Raw genomic sequence first — 19,485 nt, 5'->3', positions numbered from 1 at the left:
TGTTGTTTTATTTTAATCCATTATTATTTATTATTATAATCTATACTAATATTATAAAGCTGAAGAGTTTGTTTGTTTGTTTGTTTGTTTGATTGAACTCGCTAATCTCAATTTTTCAAATCTGAACTACTGGTCAGATTTGAAAAATTGAGATTAGCGAGTTCAATTTGAAGTTCAATTTGTTTGAAAAATTCTTTAAGTGTTAGATAGCCCATTTATTGAGGAAGGCTATAGGCTACATATTATTTCCGAATTCTTACGGGAACGGGAACCACGCGGGTGAAACCGCGCGGCGTCAGCTAGTTAAATATAAAGTACAGTTAGCCGTTGGCTTGATAACTTTATCACGTTTGGGTTCTCTATTTTTCTCGTCTCTTTTTTTCTTTGATGAATATGCATCTGTATTCACTTATCAGCAGGCTAATTCACTATCTTTGACGTACTTATGCTAGTTGACATAATATTATTATACGAAACTATCTTTGAAGCACGCTAGTTGACGAAAGTATCTAATGTCGAAATTGTAAAAAATGTCATCCGGTGTTTACTAGTGGATGTCATACAGTTATGTAGATGACATTTTTTTAATTGATTTGATGTTTATTTTAAAAGATTGATGATAAATACCAAAATAATAAATAGGCCAGCTTTGCTTTTAATAATGAAAGCCACAGAACTCGTTTGTCATTAAGTGGTTTACCGTAATTTTTTTTTATACGAAATATTTTTTTTTTGTACCTTACAGGTTGATGGACCCTGTTGATAGATGGGCAGCACTTTAAGCACGTATGAAATGTTGATCTGTTTATAGGCAATGGTTTGCTACTTACTATCAAGTGAGACTTTTGCTTTGTTTGCAATTATCACTAGAAAAAAAAACTGGACACTCAATGGGCCACTACTTTTTTTTTATTTACAGTTAGCCCTTGACTAACTTGATGGTTGATCTCACTTGATGGTAGGTCATGATGCAATCTAAGATGGAAGCGGACTAACTTGTTGGACGATGAAAATCCACCCCTCTTTTGGTTTCTACACGACTTCGTACCGGAACGCTAAATCGCTTGGCTAAAACCACGGCCGAAGTCTCCTACCAGCCAGTATAATGCAGGATGGCCGTGTAATATCACGTATAATATCAAGTTTGAGCCATTTGCTTGATCCACAATTATTTCAAATATAGCGTCAATTGAAGTTCAGTTACTGTCATTGTCGAGAATATTAAATTCAATGAAAATTCCACTTATCATAACACGACGACGAACGACCTTAACTTTATTTTCGTTAAACCGCTCGCCCTTTGGAAAAGGCGAACAGGGCGTCTTCTCTGTTCACGACACGACATACAATCGTATCTTGATCGTATAGATTAAATTCGATCGAGGTACGATTGTTTCAACATACTACACTCGTAGTTGACGAATATCGTCATGTTTGACTACTTAAAATTAGATAGACCATTTACATACTAAATTCACCCACGTAGACGCCGTGCGGTTTCACCCGCGTGGTTCTCGTTCCCGTAGGAGTATGGGGATACTATACAGCCTATAGCCTTCCTCGATAAATGGGCTATCTAACACTAAAAGAATTTTTCAAATCGGATCAGTAGTTCCTGAGATTAGCGCGTTCAATCAAACAATCAAACGAACGAACGAACGAACGAACGAACAAACAAACAAACAAACAAACAAATAAACAAACAAACAAACTCTTCAGATTTATAATATAATATAGTATAAATTGTGTTACACGCTGATCATTGGTGAAAGAATTTTAAAAATCAGTTTACGCCTGAAAGCGTAATAAACATAACCAACAAACCCAACCCTTATACAAGAATGCCTCAATCCCGTAAGGGTCTAGAAGAAACCACCGGGGGTAAAAGTTTCCGTAATACCCGGGCAAGGAGGCAAAGCCTTAAGGCCCGTACCTTCACCTGACTCACTCGAAAGGACAAGACAACATGCAGTAAAATACAAACAAATTGAAAATCGTATTTTTAGGAATATATAAGCAACACGTAAGCCTGTTTGGTACGTTGTAAGATAACAAATCGATTAAAATGCGTGTTTTATATAGAAGTAAATGGACTTTAATCGGGATCATGGATGGTTGCTGCCCACAGCGTGGAAGCTCTTTCATTGTCACATGTCTACTTGGAACAAGATAGCGTTAGTTCGGTTTGCTTTCAAGAAGACAAGTCTAATGAAGATGACATTAATGAACCGTCGGAGAGTGTAACGGAACCTTCACTCCCCACCACTCAACCCCTCTCCCAGCGCGAAATGCGAGCAGCGGCGCGTCGCGCAGCCGCTTCGCAGTTTGGATCGTGCCGCGATGCAGGAACCAGCTCATGACTAAGGGCCCCGTATGGGTTCGAAACTTGTCGGGCATACTCCGACCTAATATCACGTGAGTTTTAGCCGTATTTCAATTAAGTAAATGGAACTTTAATGAAGAATTACTTTAGAAGTAGTAATGTTACGAAGAAAAAAATATAAAGGGTGAAATAGGGGTTATATAAAAAGTTATTATTAAAAGAGTTAATAACGTACGAGCATGAACTTAAAATACCGACAGATAGGTCACTTCTAGTAAAACGTTAAAAATCTTGGCAAGGTAAGCCAATGTATGCAAAACGCAACATTACGCAGAATCTTGCTCTTATGCCGATCACGACGAGATAAATTATTTAACAGGCAAGTAAGAAGGCGATCAGTTTCTAAGAAAACTTGGTTTGCTTGGAAAATCGCTTTAAAGCCCCTTCACACTGGTTTCCTGGATTACAATGTCAATGAGTGGGATATGGGGCTTAAACCCACCACTCACCTTAGGTTGGCGGCTTAGTGATCACTAATGATCGGCATTGACTTCTGATTCGAGTAACGGAGGTGACAACACAATCTTCCCAACTCCAGGCTGAGAATCTTTAGGTAACGAAAATTTCAATGTAGGAAGATAAGTTCAGGAATTCATAGCAAGACTAGAACGGCCTCCGTGGCGCAGTGGTATGCGCGGTTGATTTACAAGACGGAGGTCCTGGGTTCGATCCCCAGCTGGGCCGATTAAGGTTTTCTTAATTGGTCCAGGTCTGGCTGGTGGGAGGCTTTGGCTGTGGCTAGTTACCACCCTACCAACAAAGACGTCATCGCAATCGCCAAGCGATTTAGCGTTCCGGCTAACGGGAGCTTAACCAGACGTTAATGGTAATGTCCAGGTTTAATAGGTCAAAGTCAAAGTCCGTGGCTAGTTACCACCCTACCAACAAAGACGTCATCGCAATCGCCAAGCGATTTAGCGTTCCGGCTAACGGGAGCTTAACCAGACGTTAATGGTAATGTCCAGGTTTAATAGGTCAAAGTCAAAGTCCGTGGCTAGTTACCACCCTACCGGCAAAGACCCCGAAGTAGCGTTCCGGAACGATGTCGTGTAGAAACCGAAAGGGGTATGGATTTTCATCCTCCTCCTTACAAGTTAGCCCGCATCCATCTTAGATTGCATCGTCACTTACCATCAGTTGAGATTGTAATCAAGGGCGAACTTGTAAAGAATAAAAAAAAAGAACCCAAAGACAAATTGTCAATGAATAACGCATTGTCCCAACGCAATGAAACAGAGGGCGATATTGGTTCACATCCACCTACACCTACAGGAATGTGCCGTTTACAAGTTACGACTTTTTACATCTATTCGAAAAAAGTCGTGACGTATAAACGGTAGGTAGAGTATGTTCGTGACATTTGCCGTTTTAGGCAAAACGAGGGTTCTCGCCGCCAGGGGGCGCCTTGAACTTAAATTGTTTTTACATCGCAGCTAGCTTCTACCTCTGACCTTGTGCGTGTACTTGTGCGTTAATTATATGATTCTTAATCCTAATATGCCCGCCAAACCGCATTGTGTTAACATGGTGAGTCTAAACTCCATGAGCCCTCTGTTATTGGTACCTACTTTACCACATTTAAATATATGGAAAGTATTGTATTATATTTTTGACGTGGATACGTCTTTAAAATTGCTTCCATTCCAAAAAAAACGTATACCTACGTACGAAAATCGGGGGATAAAGTTAGCTATTGTAGCTACGTAACTATCATATCTATACAAAATGTAATTACACCATTGGATAGCTGAAGAATCAAAGAATTATATACGCTAAGTTTAAATTATGATACGTCATATGATTGGTCTCGGTTTTCGAAATTTCAATTTCAAAAATTGCTGAGCTCGAGTCTCCTCTCAGAATAAGAGGGGTTAGGCCAATAGTCCACCACGCTGGCCTAATGCTATTGACAGACTTCACGCATACTAGAGAAGAAGTTTCCTTACGATGTTTTTCCTTCGCCGTTTGACACGTGATTTTCTTAAAATGCACACAACTGAAAGTTTGGAGGAGCATGCCCCGGACCTTATTCGAACCCACACACGGAATCGGAGGCAGAGGTCATATCCACTGGGCTATTACGGCTTACAGCATACAATGAGTAAAAAATACAAAACAACAATGATATTAAATACTGTTAGATATGTTACTAGCGCATGAAAAGTGAGGCGCTCAAAAGAATAAAACAGTCAACTCAATGTTAGTTGTGATCAACAACGAACATTATTTAAACAAATAATACCTAAATATCGTCTACAATGTTGAGTTACAATTATTTATAGCCAATTTATAGCCTCAATAGCTCAACGGTAAGAGTGGCCTCATCACCGAAGGGTGGTGGTTCGATCCCCAACCCGTTGGTCTATTGTCGCACCCGCTCCTAGCACAGTCTTTTCCGACTAGTTGGAGGGGGATATTGGTCATATTATAAATGACTAGCGGACGCCCGCGACTTCGTCCGCGTAAAAATTGATGTAAACTTCTCTACCTCTACCTTACCCTGCTCGTAAACCTACCCAACCCTACCCTACCCTACCCCTACCTTACTCCTACCCTACCGCTAACGCTAATCCTACCCTCCCCCCACCTTACGCCTACCCTAACCCTACCCGGAACCTATCCATACCCTATCCTACCCCTAATGTACCCCTACCCTACCCCTACCTTACTCCTACCCTAACCCTACCCTACCCGTAAGTTTGTGTGGTTGTCGGGGGTAATCTCTGGATCTACTGGGCCGATTTGGAAAATTATTTTACCAATAGAAAGCTACATTATTTGCGAGTGTCATAGGCTATGTTTGGTCCTCATATTCATACGGGAACGGGAACCACGTAATTGAAACCGCGGGCGTCATATAGCGGCATTTCTGAGACTTTCAGAAATTTTGTATAATCTCCGAAAATATATAACTAATTAACATACTGTAAAGGGCAAATCTTATCTCTATAATATCCTTGTGATTATTAAATAATTTATTTTGATAAGGATTTAAGTTTAGTTGTGTAAATAATGACGTAAACCTTAGTTTAAAATTTAAATAATTTATTAAAGTACTAAAGGTACTATATCTGCTAAAATATAAAAGCTAGATATATGGTGTCGCGGACTTTTTTGTAGTACTTTTAAAGGTTCAAAAAGCCTCCATACATTTATTTCAGTTATACGCAATGGTTGAGGAAGCGCATGCGAATAGGTAAGTTTTTCGGTTTGACCTGTAAGAGAAAACCCGCGATAACTCAGTAGTTATATATGATAGGAATATAAAATAGTAGCCTATAGCACTCCCCGATAACGTAGCATTCTACTGGTGAAAGAATTTTTAAAATCGGACCAGTAGTTCCGAAGATTACCCCATTTCAAAAAATTGTTACAAACTTACAAACTTACAAACTTTACCTCTTTATAATATTAGTATAGATATAGATATGGCAAATATTCTTTTTAGAAAAAAAAAATTGTCGAGTTGTATGTTCAGGATGTGTAAAAACTATAAATTCATAAATATATAATGTAATAAAAGACAAAGTGTGCATGAGTGCGTTAGTGTTCAGTGCCTATTATTCGGATCACTTTTCACGGTAATTTTGTAGGGTCATAACCAAACAAACAAAGCGAATAGTACTCGTAGAGCTTACTGTGCCGTGGGAGACTAACATTCCGAAGGACCACAGTTTAAAAGTGAATAAATATTATGGCAACAAATGAACTAACTAAAAATGGCTGTGTAGTTAGTCTGTACGCCGTAGAAGTAGGTGCGAGAGGATTACCAGCAAAATCTCTCTAAAACTTGCTTAAAGACCTTGGCCTCTCTAGAAGTGCAGCTAGTTCTATATTAGAACGAGTATCCAAAGCTGCTCTAATAGGATCTTACCAAATTTGGATAGGTAGGGAGAACAACACGAGCAGAGAAGGGGAGTGTTGATCGTTCGTCAAGGAATTCCTTAACCCTACATCCAGTAGTAACAAGTCCTGGACTTTGCTTGGTGTATTTCTCTCTACCACGCGATGAACCCGGCACCCGCACGGTGAATCCATGGAATGCTAAGATATTCGTCTCTGATCTTTAGTATAAAATTATCATTGCAAAACAATATCAGCACAAGCATTTGTAAGATAGCCAGCAAGTCTTGTGAGAACTGGTAGGTAACGTCGTATTGTCATTTAAAATACAAAATGGCGTGACTTGCTCTGAATCTACACAAGTCGTATAAGGGCACAAAGCGAATGCAAATCGCTGTAGTATATAGCCACATGTTATATAACTCTACGCGCCGTGCATCTCGAGTCAAATAAACAAATGCAAGGTTTTCCACTGCAGTGTTGCCAGTGAAAACGCTTTTTACCTTATTATAGGATACATTTGGTGACTATGTTGAAGAACACCTATACCTCGGACAGTTGATATCACCTAAAGGTAATGTAAAAGAAGTCGAAAGAAGAATAGCAAACAGTTGGAAAAGGTATTGGGGCTTAAGGGAAGTAATGAAAGACAAAAACCTAAACATAGCAACAAAGACCAAATTATTCAATGTCTGCGTCCTACCAATCCTAATCTATGGAAGTCAAACATGGGCCATAACGAAAAACGTAGCCTGCCATAAAAAAAATAAAGTTTATTTTTAACCGACTTCAAAAAAAGGAAGATGTTATCAATTGGATGCGTATTTTTTTTAAATTTGTTATTTCATAACTTCGTCATTTACAAACCAATTTTAAAAATTCCTTTTTCGTTTGAAAGAGTATACTTCCAGATTGGTCCCATTTAATTTTCATCAAAATCGGTTTTGTAATTATGTCTGAAAATCAAAATAACAAATACGTCTTTGAAGTCGGTTCCATTTTTATGTTACAAAGATTATTATATTTACATTTTCTTTTTCTTTTATTTAAATTATATTCAAAGTTTTTATATGCATCCCCTAAGGATAAAAACCTCCTCCAATGTTTTCCACCTTTCTCAGTTTTTAGCTGAAGCTTGCTTAGGGGTTTGGCCTACCACGCTGGCCCAATGCGTATTGGCAGACTTCACACACGCAGAGAACAGACAGACTGACAGAAATTATAACACCCCTCTTTTTGCTTCGGGGGTTATTTAAGTCATCGACGAAAATTAAAACGCTGTTATTGTTATTTTAATATTATTGACTATTTTTAACCGACTTCAAAAAGGAGGAGGTTCTCAATTCGGTCGGTATTTTTTTTGTATGTACACCGATTACTCAAAGACGCCTGGACCGATTTCAAAAATTCTTTTTTTGTTTGATACATACATCACCGGCTTAGCACCGCCTTCATACTGATCAGCAGGTAGAACATATTATGATGTTATTTTTCGCTTTTTAGTTTAGTGGGTACGTTTTTGGGTTTTGAAGTCGGTTGTATTTTTTTTATTAAAATTTTTATTATTTGTATAAAAAACGGGTAGTTTTGGTATTCAACACTGGCAACACAGCCTAAGTTATTCTCCTCACACAAGAGCGGCGCTTTTGTTGATGTGTCGGTATGATTTGTCACGCAAAAACGCATCGGTATGTCTTTATGTAACCGTTTCCGTACTTTGTTTGTCATCAAACGTCGCTAACTGCACCTGCTGAGAGGAACGCCTAATAAGGTTTTCCGTGTTTGCATAACACATTTTTATGTGTTTCTTGGAAATAGCATAACTTAATTAAGAGAAAAGCGATTTATCAGTAGCGCTGTTCCACAACAATGCCTCTTTGGCCCAGTGGTTGGCTAATGCGGCTTCGTATTACAAGGTCCTAGCTTCGAGTCATGTAATACTGAGATTTTCTTTACTGTAAGCAATTTTCAGTTGGATGATGAGAGCCGTGATAGCCCAGTGAATATGAAAGCCTCAGCCTCCGATTCCAGAGGTATGGGTACGAATCCGGTCCGAAACATGCACCTCTAGTTCAATTATGTGCATTTTAAGAAAGTAAATATCACGTGTCTCAAACGGTGAAGGAAAAACATCGTGAGGAAACCTGAGAATTTTCTTAATTCTCTGCGTGTGTGAAGTCTGCCAATCCGCATTGGGCCAGCGAGGTGGACTATTGGCCTAACCCCTCTCATTCTGAGAGCTCAAACTCAGCAGTGAGCCGAATGGGTTGCTAATTTATTAAAATAAAGAGATTTATCAGTAGAGCTATTCTATCAATACCTCATTGGTCTAGTGGGTAGCCAATGCGGCTTAGGATCACGAAGGCCCTAGGTTCGAGTCAGGGTATGTAATACTGAGCTTTTTTTTATTCTAAGCAATTTTCAGTTGGATGATGAGAGCCGAGATAGCCCAGTGGATATGACCTCTGCCTCTGATTCCGGAAGGTGTAGGTTCGAATCCTGTTCGGGGTATATACCTCCAAGAGTTATATTTAAAAAAATTAAATATCACGTGTCTCAAACCACAGTTCTACTCTGCTCAAACGGTAAAGGAAAAACATCGTGAGGAAACCTGCATACCTGAGAATTTGTTTAATTATCTGCGTGTGTGAAGTCTGCCAATCGGCATTGGGCCAGCGTGTTAGACTATTGGCCTAGTCCCTCTCATTCTGAGAGCTCGAGCTCACCAATGAGCCGAATGTGGGTTGATAATGATGACGATGAATTTTCAATTAAATTTTCCAGCTATAGAATGAGAAGCTGGTAGAGTGTACTGATGTTAGTTGTCCACATATTCGCATCGTACGTATCGAACGCATCGTATCAAACGGATCGTAATATTCTTCGTGAACACACAAGTGCGTCCACTAATCCGCATCGTACGGATCGCACTATACTACCGTAACGAGAGTTTTTTTAACGGACGTTAAAAATGCGTTCAAAGAACTACGAAGTTAAATGAAGTCAATGAAAATTTTGACGGCCTCCGTGGCGCAGTGGTTTGCGCGGTGGATTTACAAGACGGAGGTCCTGGGATCGATACCCGGCTGGGCCGATTGAGGTTTTCTTAATTTGGAAGCTTCGGCTGTGATCAGAAGGTAACACATACGATGTTATTTTTCGCTTTTTAGTTTATTTTTGTGATTTAGAAGTCGTGTAATTTTTTTTGTTAAAAAGATTTTATGTACTAGAAAATTCAGTGCCGCAACTAGGTATACCATCAGGCTTGTAGCGAATTAATTGGATGAAGCAACAGAAAAGTCTCAAAGTAATTTTTTATTGTTAGATTACTTCTATAGACAAGCTCTATCACTAAAAGCTCTACTAAGCCCTACTACGAGTTACTATGAAAACCCCTAGATGCATTAAGACGAAAGTGTTATCGTAAAACTCACAACAACCGTGGCCGTGACCGTGAATGGCTGAAGTGGGTGCATAAAAGTTGCTCTTCACGCATCCAATTAGTTTTTATAGCGTCCGAGAGAATAACCTAGGCATTCAGACCGCGCCTTGGTCTAAAGTTGACGCTTGAGGTCATAGATATACGTAAAAATAGATACAACACAAACTCTGTCGCATCATTCTTTTATTATTGTCGACACTTACGGATCATGCCTTCCTCTTTATTTTTTTTTCTGATAACTATGGGTACTATACTAATAACCTAAAACCAGATTTTATTTTATTATCACACAGCGGGGCTAAACAATCGGGGTCAATTTGTAAAGTTATTTTAAAGCTAAAGTAATTTTGTTTTTTTTTTAATTTTAGTCTTTTACGAGTACAAGCCTACTATAAAACGAAAAAGGTTTAATTCGTAAATAGTTTAATTAAAATAATGAACTATATAAAACGAAGGAGGTTTTATTCGTAAATAGAATCGTAATAGGTACTATACGAGTACATAGTAAGGCTCTGATTGTTTGATAAAAATACTAAAATGCAGTGTCCAAAATGCGTATTTTTTTTTTGATTTTTTATAGAGTTGCAATCGGAAAATTTGATACTTATTATTACAATCAGATGGAACTTCGAAGATTAATATTCATTTAAGAAAAATTAAACGGTAACACATAAACAAGATAAACATGGCTTTGCCTCAAGAATTTCATTGACGTCTGAACAGGGTGAATGGTGAACGATCTTTGCCTGTCGCCAAATTTAGTTGAAAACACATATTAGACAAATTCAAAAAAAATATAGAGCTTCAAGGTGCGTTTGCAAAAAAAAATTAACATTGACGATGGTGATGCTTCTGTGCTCGATAAACTACGCAAGCAGGAATAAAAATATAAAAAAAAAACTATTTTCACCTCCTCACTTCCATGGTCTCATCGGGGGTTTTGAATGAGCGCAGAAGCATCACCAGAGAAGTACCTAGTAGTAGTATCACACTATTATCAGTGTAGTAGTAGTAGTAGATAGTAGTAGTATCACACTAGTAGTAGTAGTAATAGGTGGAACGTTTTTTTTTTAAATTTGTGTACTGAAGTTCTTCTAGCTAGTTAAGCTCCTTAATGGTACCTCAGTGGCAACGCCGGGCGTTTTACGCGAATGCAGAAGCATCACTTGATGGTGTCTGAAGGCAGAAGCAGAAGAGATGAGGGAAACGATTCTCTCTCAGAGTTTGGCTTATAGCCGTCCGGGAAGGAGCATATAAGTCCTGACGGCTCTGTGACCGCGGATGAATTCGACGTTCGGGTGACTTTAAAAATAGGGGACCTCGTCTTTGTCGGCGAACGTTAAAGATTCTAGGATTTACTATATCAACGCTGGATACCAATATTTTGTCGTTCGCAGTGAAAGTCGAAGGACGCACGCCAGTCTGCCTCCGACGCCCGAATAGCGTGGTCGTGTCGCGTCCGGTTAAGTGAACGCGCGTTCGAAAACTTAACGTCTATCACTCAAGTTCTGATTTAAGTATGTCACCTTTTGTTTTTAATATTATATAAGCCACTAAACGGATGTTAACGGTTGTTAAAAATAATTATCGTGTATTTATGACCGTTGCCAATTTTTCGGCCCCTTTCGGTTTGTATGTGTGCATAAATTATTTTTTTGTTTTTTTTTCTTGTTTGGAGTCGTCACCTTGACTAAAACGTTAGCGTTTGAATCTTTTGAATTCGTTAATATGTTACACAAGTTAGTTATGAATTTAAGATTATTTAACGGTTATTTGAGGAACTAATAGTTTAAGAAGCTCTATGTGGTATAATTTGAAATTAACTGTTGGAATTTCGTTGCAAAAATAAATGACTCAAACGCTTGCAGTTGGAAAGAGGTTTTATATTTTTTATACATAACTAGCGGACGCCCGCGACTTCGTCCGCGTAAATTTCGATGTCAACTTTACTACTACCCCTACCCTACCCTACCCCTACCCTACCACTACCCCAACCCTACCCTACCCAACCCCTACATCTACCCTACCCCTACTCTACCCTACCCCTACCCGCTCCCTACCCCTACCCTACCCCTACCCTACCCTACCCCTACCCGCTCCCTACCCCTACCCTACCCCAACCCTACCCCTACCTTACCTACACCCTACCCCTACCCCCATCCTACCCCTACCCTCCCCGTACCCTATCCCTTTCCTACCCCTATCCCACCCGTACCCCTATCTCACGCCTATCCTACCCCTACCCTACCACTTCCCTATTCTACCCGTACCTCTACCCTACCACTACCGTACCTCTACCTCTACCCTACCCCTACGCGTCCCTACCCGTACCCTACCCTACCATGTAACTTCTCTATCTTACTCCTACCCTTAGCAAAATCGGTCCAGTCCCTCGAGAGTGGTGGTATGACCAAGAGAAATAGAGACTTCTATGCTAACAATATAAAGAGGTAAAGTTCGTGTGGTTGTAGGAGGTAATCTCTGGATCTACTGGACCGATTTGGAAAATTGTTTTACCAATAGAAAGCTATGTTATTTGCGAGTGTCATAGGCTATGTTTGATCCCCATATTCACACGGGAACGGGAACTACGTAAATGAAAGCGTCGGGCGTCGTATAGCGGAAATTCTGCGGCTTTTAGAAATTTTGTATTATCTCCGAAACTATTTAAGTAATTAACATACTGTAAAGGGCAAATCTTATCTCCGTAATATCCTTGTAATTATTAAATAATTTATTTTAATAAGGATTAAAGTTTAGTTGTATAAATAATGACGTAAACCTAAGTATATAAAATTAATAATTTTTAAAAACAAAAAAGGTACTATATCTGCTAAAATATAGAAGATAGATATACGGTGTCGCGGACTTTTTTGTAGAACTTTTAAAGATACATAAAGTCTCCATACATTAATTTCAAATTTTCACAATAGTTAAGGCAGCGCATGCGAATAAGTCTGTTTAAGAGGTTTTTCAGTCCGACCTATAAGAGAAAACCCGCAATAACTCAGTAGTTAAATATGATAGAAATATAAAATATAGCCTATAGCACTCCCCGATAACGTAGCAATCTACTGGTGAAAGAATTTTTAAAATCGGACCAGTAGTTCCGAAGATTACCCCATTTAAAAAATGTGACAAACTTACAAACTTACAAACTTTACCTCTTTATAATATTAGTATAGATTAAGATTTTAATACATAAGCGAATAATCAAAAGAATTTTCTAATTATAACACTTAATTGCTATGAGTTCTTTTTTATGATCAAATAAATTAAGTAAAAGTTCCGACAGACTGATGAGTAAGCTTCTGTTTTTTTTTATTATTCAAATACTAATAGGTTTCTACTATCTACCTACATAATATGTACGAGTTACTTAGCTGCTAAATTACTTTTTTTTAACTAACTTTACAGTTTACACTGCTTAGAGCTACGAGTGAGATAAATGGATCTGACTCTATTTGATAAGTTTTGTTAGCTTGAATGGATAGGCGATGGTTTATTTACGATTTATGGATCCTCAGAATAGAGAATTTCATAATCTAAGGATTTACCATAACGTTTTTTTAAAGAATAGAATACATATGAAATTCGTTGCTAAATAATGTTAATTTTATCTTGCTTTGTTAAACTATGAAATTGGATTAACTGGTAGGTATTTTCTCTCTGTAAATTATTAATATTATAGATAGGTAAATACCTACACAATAATATTAATCATTTACGTAAACCTAGATAAACGTTGATTTTTTTAAAAGAGTAACTTGAGTTGACTTAACTACTCTGAACCGGTAGTAGAGTCACTACTAACAGATAGACTGATTCAACCAACTAACGAATAGGTTATCGATAAAGATAACGCCTCCGTGGATATTTTGACGCCCCCCGTGACGCAGTGATATGCCCGATGGATTTACAAGACGGAGGTCCTGGGTTTGATCCCTGGCTGGGCCGATTGAGGTTTTCTTAATTGGTCTTGCTCTGAGTTAGCGTTCCGGTAGAAACCGAAAGGGGTGTAGATTGCCATGTCCGCTTCATAAATTGCATTATCACTTACCATCAGGTGAGATTGTAGCTTGGCTTTTGATCGTTCATAACACTCGGCGACGAATGAAAAACCGACGACTGATGCACCTCCTTCCCCGCACGCACGATTTCACACCCATGCAATCTTTCCCCCGTCGCCCGCATACCTATCATGGGAGTGTCATCAACGAACTTGACAGACTATAGTCAAGAGAGAAAATTAAAAAAAAATATACCTTTAGCTTACCTACTTCATAGATACTTAAACACACTGTCTTCTTTTAGGATTCATTTGGAACCTAAAGAGAAGGAATGTTCCATCTAATACAATATCACGTTGTCTTACCTTAGTTAAAATGCTTGTGTACACCATTGCCTCTAGGCGACAGGTATTTTTGTCTTCGGCTAGGTTTATCTTAATATTTCGCTTCGTTCGTTAGATAAGTGTGTAATTTTTATTACTAGTTTTCGGTAATCCTTTGCAAGTATTTTGGGGTGTACGTGAGAAAATGATAGTGGAAAACTGTGACGTTTCATCATTATGTGTGTTATCGTTGTCAACTGATAAAAATGATGTTTTGGGCGTTAACACAACGGTGACACAACACTGATTAAGAGTGTGCAATATGTAATTTGGTGGTTACAAATGGTTCTGGATCTCAGATTCTGGAAAAGTTAGGAGCCTGATATTTGGGTAAATGATATTTCAAAGTGTTAGCTTCGTTATGACTATACAAAATACACAATTTGTAAAACTTTTCTCGATAGTTTATTTTTTTGAAAAATACATGTTTTGTTCACATTTTACTTTCAATCTCAGGAAAAGGAAACTTATTTTCTTACATTTTTGTTTTGTATAGAAAATTAGGTATATATCTTGAACATGCCCATTTTGTTTTTCGTTATGTTGTTTAATTTACTTGCAATTAGGTAAAAATGGTTTTGGTCGCTCACGTCATAAAATTTCAATCAATCGTCAATCGCTCCGTGCTTTTCACTCACGTGAAAGTCATAATTCGGCGTCTCGCTTGCGCTTTGAATTTTATCTACATCGTACCGACGCGCTGCGTGCTCTTAAGTACTACCTAATCGAATGATTATAAATTGTGTACACGTGCTCACACTTATTTGTTTTCACTGTCTGTTATGATGAATTGATTCTCGGGTCATCATCACTTTGTTCACGTGGAATTTAGTTTTTCACAAATACTTCGGGAACCATGGATTATTCCGAGATGAAAAGCCTATGTGTTAATCCAGAGTAAAATCTATTTCCATTCCAAATTTCAGCCTAATCGCTTCAGTAGTCGCAACGCAAAGGAGGAAAAAACATACACACACATACACTTGGCTGGTGGGAAGCTTTGGCCGTGGCTAGTTACCACCCTACCGACAAAGACGTACCGCCAAGCGATTTAGCGTTCCGGTACGATGTCGTGTATAAACCAAAGGGGTGTAGATTTTCATCCTACTCCTAACAAATTAGCCCGCTTCCATCTTAGATTACATCATCACTTACCATCAGGTGAGATTGTAGTCAAGGGCTAACTTGTAAAGAATAATAAAAAAAACACACACACACCACACACACACACACACACACATAAACTCTCGCCTATATAATATTAGTGTGATTCATCATTATCAGCCGTTGCCACGATGGACTCCTGAACATAGGCTTAAAAAGTTTTTTAAGAACGTACAACCAACACAACGTTGAGCCACCTGCATCCATCGGCTATCAGCATCCCGCTTGATATCTTCGGTCCACCTAGTGAGGGGTCGACCAACACTGCTGGTCGCTATTCCAACACCTTGGGACTCTAATGCCCATCGGTTTTTCGAACTATATGCCCCACCCATTGCCCCTTCAGCTTCACTCGATCATGGGCAAGGTACGCAAAACGCTGGCGCTATTACCTCTCTCTATTATAGATACGTGATAGCCCAGTGGATATGACCTCTCCTCCGGAGGGTGGTTCGAATCCAGTCCGGGGCATGCACCTCCAACTTTTCAGTTGTGTGCATTTTAAGAAATTAAATATCACGTGTCTCAAACGGTAAAGGAAAACATCGTGAGGAAAACTGCATACCAGAGAATTTTCTTAGTTCTCTGCGTGTGTGAAGTCTGCCAATCCGCATTGGACCAGCGTGGTAGACTATTGCCCTAACCCCTCTCATTCTGAGAGGATACTCGAGCTCAGCAGTGAGCCGAATATGGGTTTAACGATTAGTCCACTGGAAAGCAAGACCTATTCGTCAGGTCTTGGATCAAATCATGGGTCAGACATAGAATTAAAAATTGTTTTTGCTATCTGATGACCATGGGCCTAAAATCACAAATACTTAGTCATTAGATTTAATTCTTTAATTAAAGATTCCTATTTAAATAATGCGATACACGCAACTGTATATTATTTCAAAATAAGTACGAATTAATATCTATATCAAGTAGACAACACAATTGATTAGTGTAACTTTGTAAACAGTTATTGTTTCATGAAAATGAATATAACCCGATAAAACTACATTGAGATGTGTGTAGTGTAAATTAACTGCTATCTATAGATAAGGCAGTGTATATGAAAATCTGATTACATACGTAATGGGTTTTTGAGATAAGAGCGAGATACGAGCACACAAGGCTGTTGATAACCCGATTACTGGACCAGTCGGTTTCTATTAGTTTTCTCTTACACGGAATAATAATGCACGGAAATAGGTTTGATTATTAAATATTTGACAGACAGACATACAGACAGACAGACAGATTGACAGACAGACAGACGGACAGATATATAGAGAGACAGACAGACAGGCATATACATAGACAGACAGACAGATTGACAGACAGACAGACGGACAGATATATAGAGAGACAGACAGACAGGCATATACATAGACAGACAGACTGTATCCTGTCCCCATTGTGGACAAATTAAAAATGACGTAAAACGTTGTAGAAAACTTTTGAAAAACTTTTTTTGAAAACGAGTGGACAAACATGCTACTGGACAAACATGCTACAATTTGAGACACGTGATATTTAATTTCTTTAAACACACAAAAAATTTAGAGATGCATATTCGTTTCGACCCTACGCCGTCCGAATGGAAGGCAAAGGTCAAATCCACTATTAAGCTTATAGACAATATTACCACATTTTATTATTTGTAAAATAGGCATAAAGAATGAGTAGCATTATAACCAGTAGTTACTCTAACACATGCCAGCTATTCGCGTGGGCTAACGGCTGTATCCGACAACTCACTTGTTACTGTCAATGACAGCTTTTGCTTTTGATCACTGTCTGCCCACGCGTGAACTTGTACATTGAAGGCTCTGTCGAACTATGTTATAGAGATGCCTGTCGATAAATATTGCTTTGAGTCCAATAGACAGACTGACACCTGTTTTTCAGCCTTCTTTTTTTTCTGTTGTAAAGTACCAATTTGTATTTCCTAAGATTACGATCTAGTTTTATGGTCTAACTAATTAGTAATTTGACTTTAACCTAAACCTTGTAATATATTACTAATTTATCGTCCAGTAACTTATAGTCCGGTCAATTTAGACATTTGAAGTTACATAAATTCCCACCAAGCTGAATATCGGTAAGATTGTTTAAAATATCATTAAAAATAAAATCTGAAAGTTCCCCATCTTTCCCCTGTAAGGAAAAAATTTTATTCAAGGTTTCACGATTTTCAGCAAAACGGTAAGTTTTATCATAAAAATACCTCAGAAAAAAATTGTAGATCATAAAATTATCTACAAAAATTTATTAAATCTTTTTTTTCTACGAGCCACTGTTTTTGAGATATAACGATTCAAAAAGTTGTAAAAGTTGTAATCGTCATATTATGCACAAGTACACCACGTATTGATAATTGAAACAGCAATTGAGTAACTCAATTTGACAAATACAGCTATTTTTGTTGGTGAAGATATAATTCTTTTTGAATCGTTATATCTCATAAATGGAGGCTCGTAGAAAAAAAGTTTTAATAAATTTTTTTGTAGATAATTGTATGAGCTACAATTTTGTCTAAGGTATTTTTATGATAAAACGTACTGTTTTGCTGAGAATCACGAAAAACTCATTTTTTTTACCTTTGACCTTAAATAAATTTTTTTCCTTACAGGGGAAAGATGGGGAACTTTCAAATTTTATTTTTAATGATATTTTAAACAATCTTACCGATTTTCATCTTGGTGGGAATTTATGTAACTTTACTCTTATTTTTTGGTTTAATTTGACCGGACTATTAATCTTAATCTTAACTATTACTTGGGCCATGAAATCGCAGTGTCAGAAATTTATCTGAATCATTTCTCCGCGGCTAATTGCTTCGATTGGTGACAGAAGGGCTTGCTCATTTTGCGCAAAATATAAGCCTGGTTGTCCAACCATAGAATTGCAGCCAGTATTCTTGCTACCATTGCACGTGGCCATGATTGACATATCCTAATAACTATACAATAGTTATTGTGTATTTTATTTAGATCTTAAAGCGGAACAAATTCGTCACACATGATTTTATTAACACAGCGCACGCAAAGTAAGGTCTCATAAGGATTATTTCCCGTTTTTGCCACATTTTTAATAGATGCTCCGCTCCTATTGCTTGTAACGTGATGTTATATGGTCTATAGCCTTCCTCGATAAATGGACTATCCAACACTACAAGTTATTTTCAATTCGGACAAGTAGTTCCTGAGATTAGCGCATACAAACAAAACAAACTTGCCAGCATTATATTAGGTATGGATGGAAAGTCCCAATACATGCCCAATCGAAATATCGAAACATAAAACGGATATTTCCAAGTGTGTGTTAGGCTGCAGCCAAAAGCTTGTACGACACAAATACGAGTTCAAGATCAAATAAAATATAAATGAAAGCGAAACTCGTTCAAGAACTATTTAAGAGAAATCTCGGGTCAAAACATTTGAAATACGCCGCTGGGACCAGGTGCTACCAGGTCAATGTGTGATGCCTCTGTTACCAGAGACCATTTTTTTGTGTTTGTTGTAGGTTCCTAAAGGTGAACATCTTTTAAATTAAAAATGTCTATGTCTAGTTATTTTATATGCCGTAAAAGTAGGTGCGAGAGGAATAACAACAAATTCCCTGTACAGAGATTTTAGGATATTATCCTTAAAGACCTTGGCCTCGCTAGAACTGCAGCAAGTTTTTCTATAGAACGGGTATCCAAAGCTGCTCTAGTAGAATCATAGGCATCACCAAAGGCTGGTTAGGGAGGACAGCACGAATGGTTCGTTCGCGTTGATCAGAATGGGCTATGCTCTGAGTTTTTTTTTTGTGACACTCGGTGGACCTGACACCCGCATGCTGAAACTCTACAATGCTAAGATATTCGTCTCATACGACCACAGCAGTGTTATTGGGATATGAATGAACGAAACAGAGACGAGCTTGAAGGCTACAAAAAGGCAAGATGTCATTGCAAGACACCGAGTAGGTTTTCAAGCCTATGTCATAAACATTCCTAGACCTCGTACTCAGCGTTTTGCCGCTTCATTTTTTACACGCATGTCTAAGGCACGGAACTCTCTCTGTATTTCCAGATTCTTACAACCTAGACATCTTTAAGAGAAGAGTGAATAGGCATCTTCTAAGCAAGCAAATTTTAACTTAAGCCATATTTACACATACAATCAGATGAGATCCTGGTTCATCTTGCTACTCTACTATCTATTTCCTATTGCAACTCTTTTTCGATTGTAACTTTACTGCCCTAGGGCAGGAATACAAAATTTCCGG

At 38.2% G+C, this 19,485-nt stretch overlaps 1 protein-coding gene across 1 annotated transcript in view; it reads left to right on the top strand.

Moving 5' to 3' along the window:
* Nucleotides 1-11,064: 11,064 nt before the first annotated feature.
* Nucleotides 11,065-19,485, top strand: part of LOC112051290 (inverted formin-2) — a 117,502-nt gene continuing 109,081 nt past the window's right edge. Inside the window, exon 1 of the mRNA XM_024089870.2 lies at nt 11,065-11,185. The gene's annotated coding sequence lies outside the window, so the exon portion shown is untranslated. The remainder of the gene's footprint in view (nt 11,186-19,485) is intronic.

Source organism: Bicyclus anynana, chromosome 22, assembly GCF_947172395.1.
Source record: "Bicyclus anynana chromosome 22, ilBicAnyn1.1, whole genome shotgun sequence".
NCBI lineage: Eukaryota > Metazoa > Arthropoda > Insecta > Lepidoptera > Nymphalidae > Bicyclus > Bicyclus anynana.
Note: the sequence above shows the minus strand (reverse complement) of the source record. Positions and strands in the feature narration are given on the sequence as shown.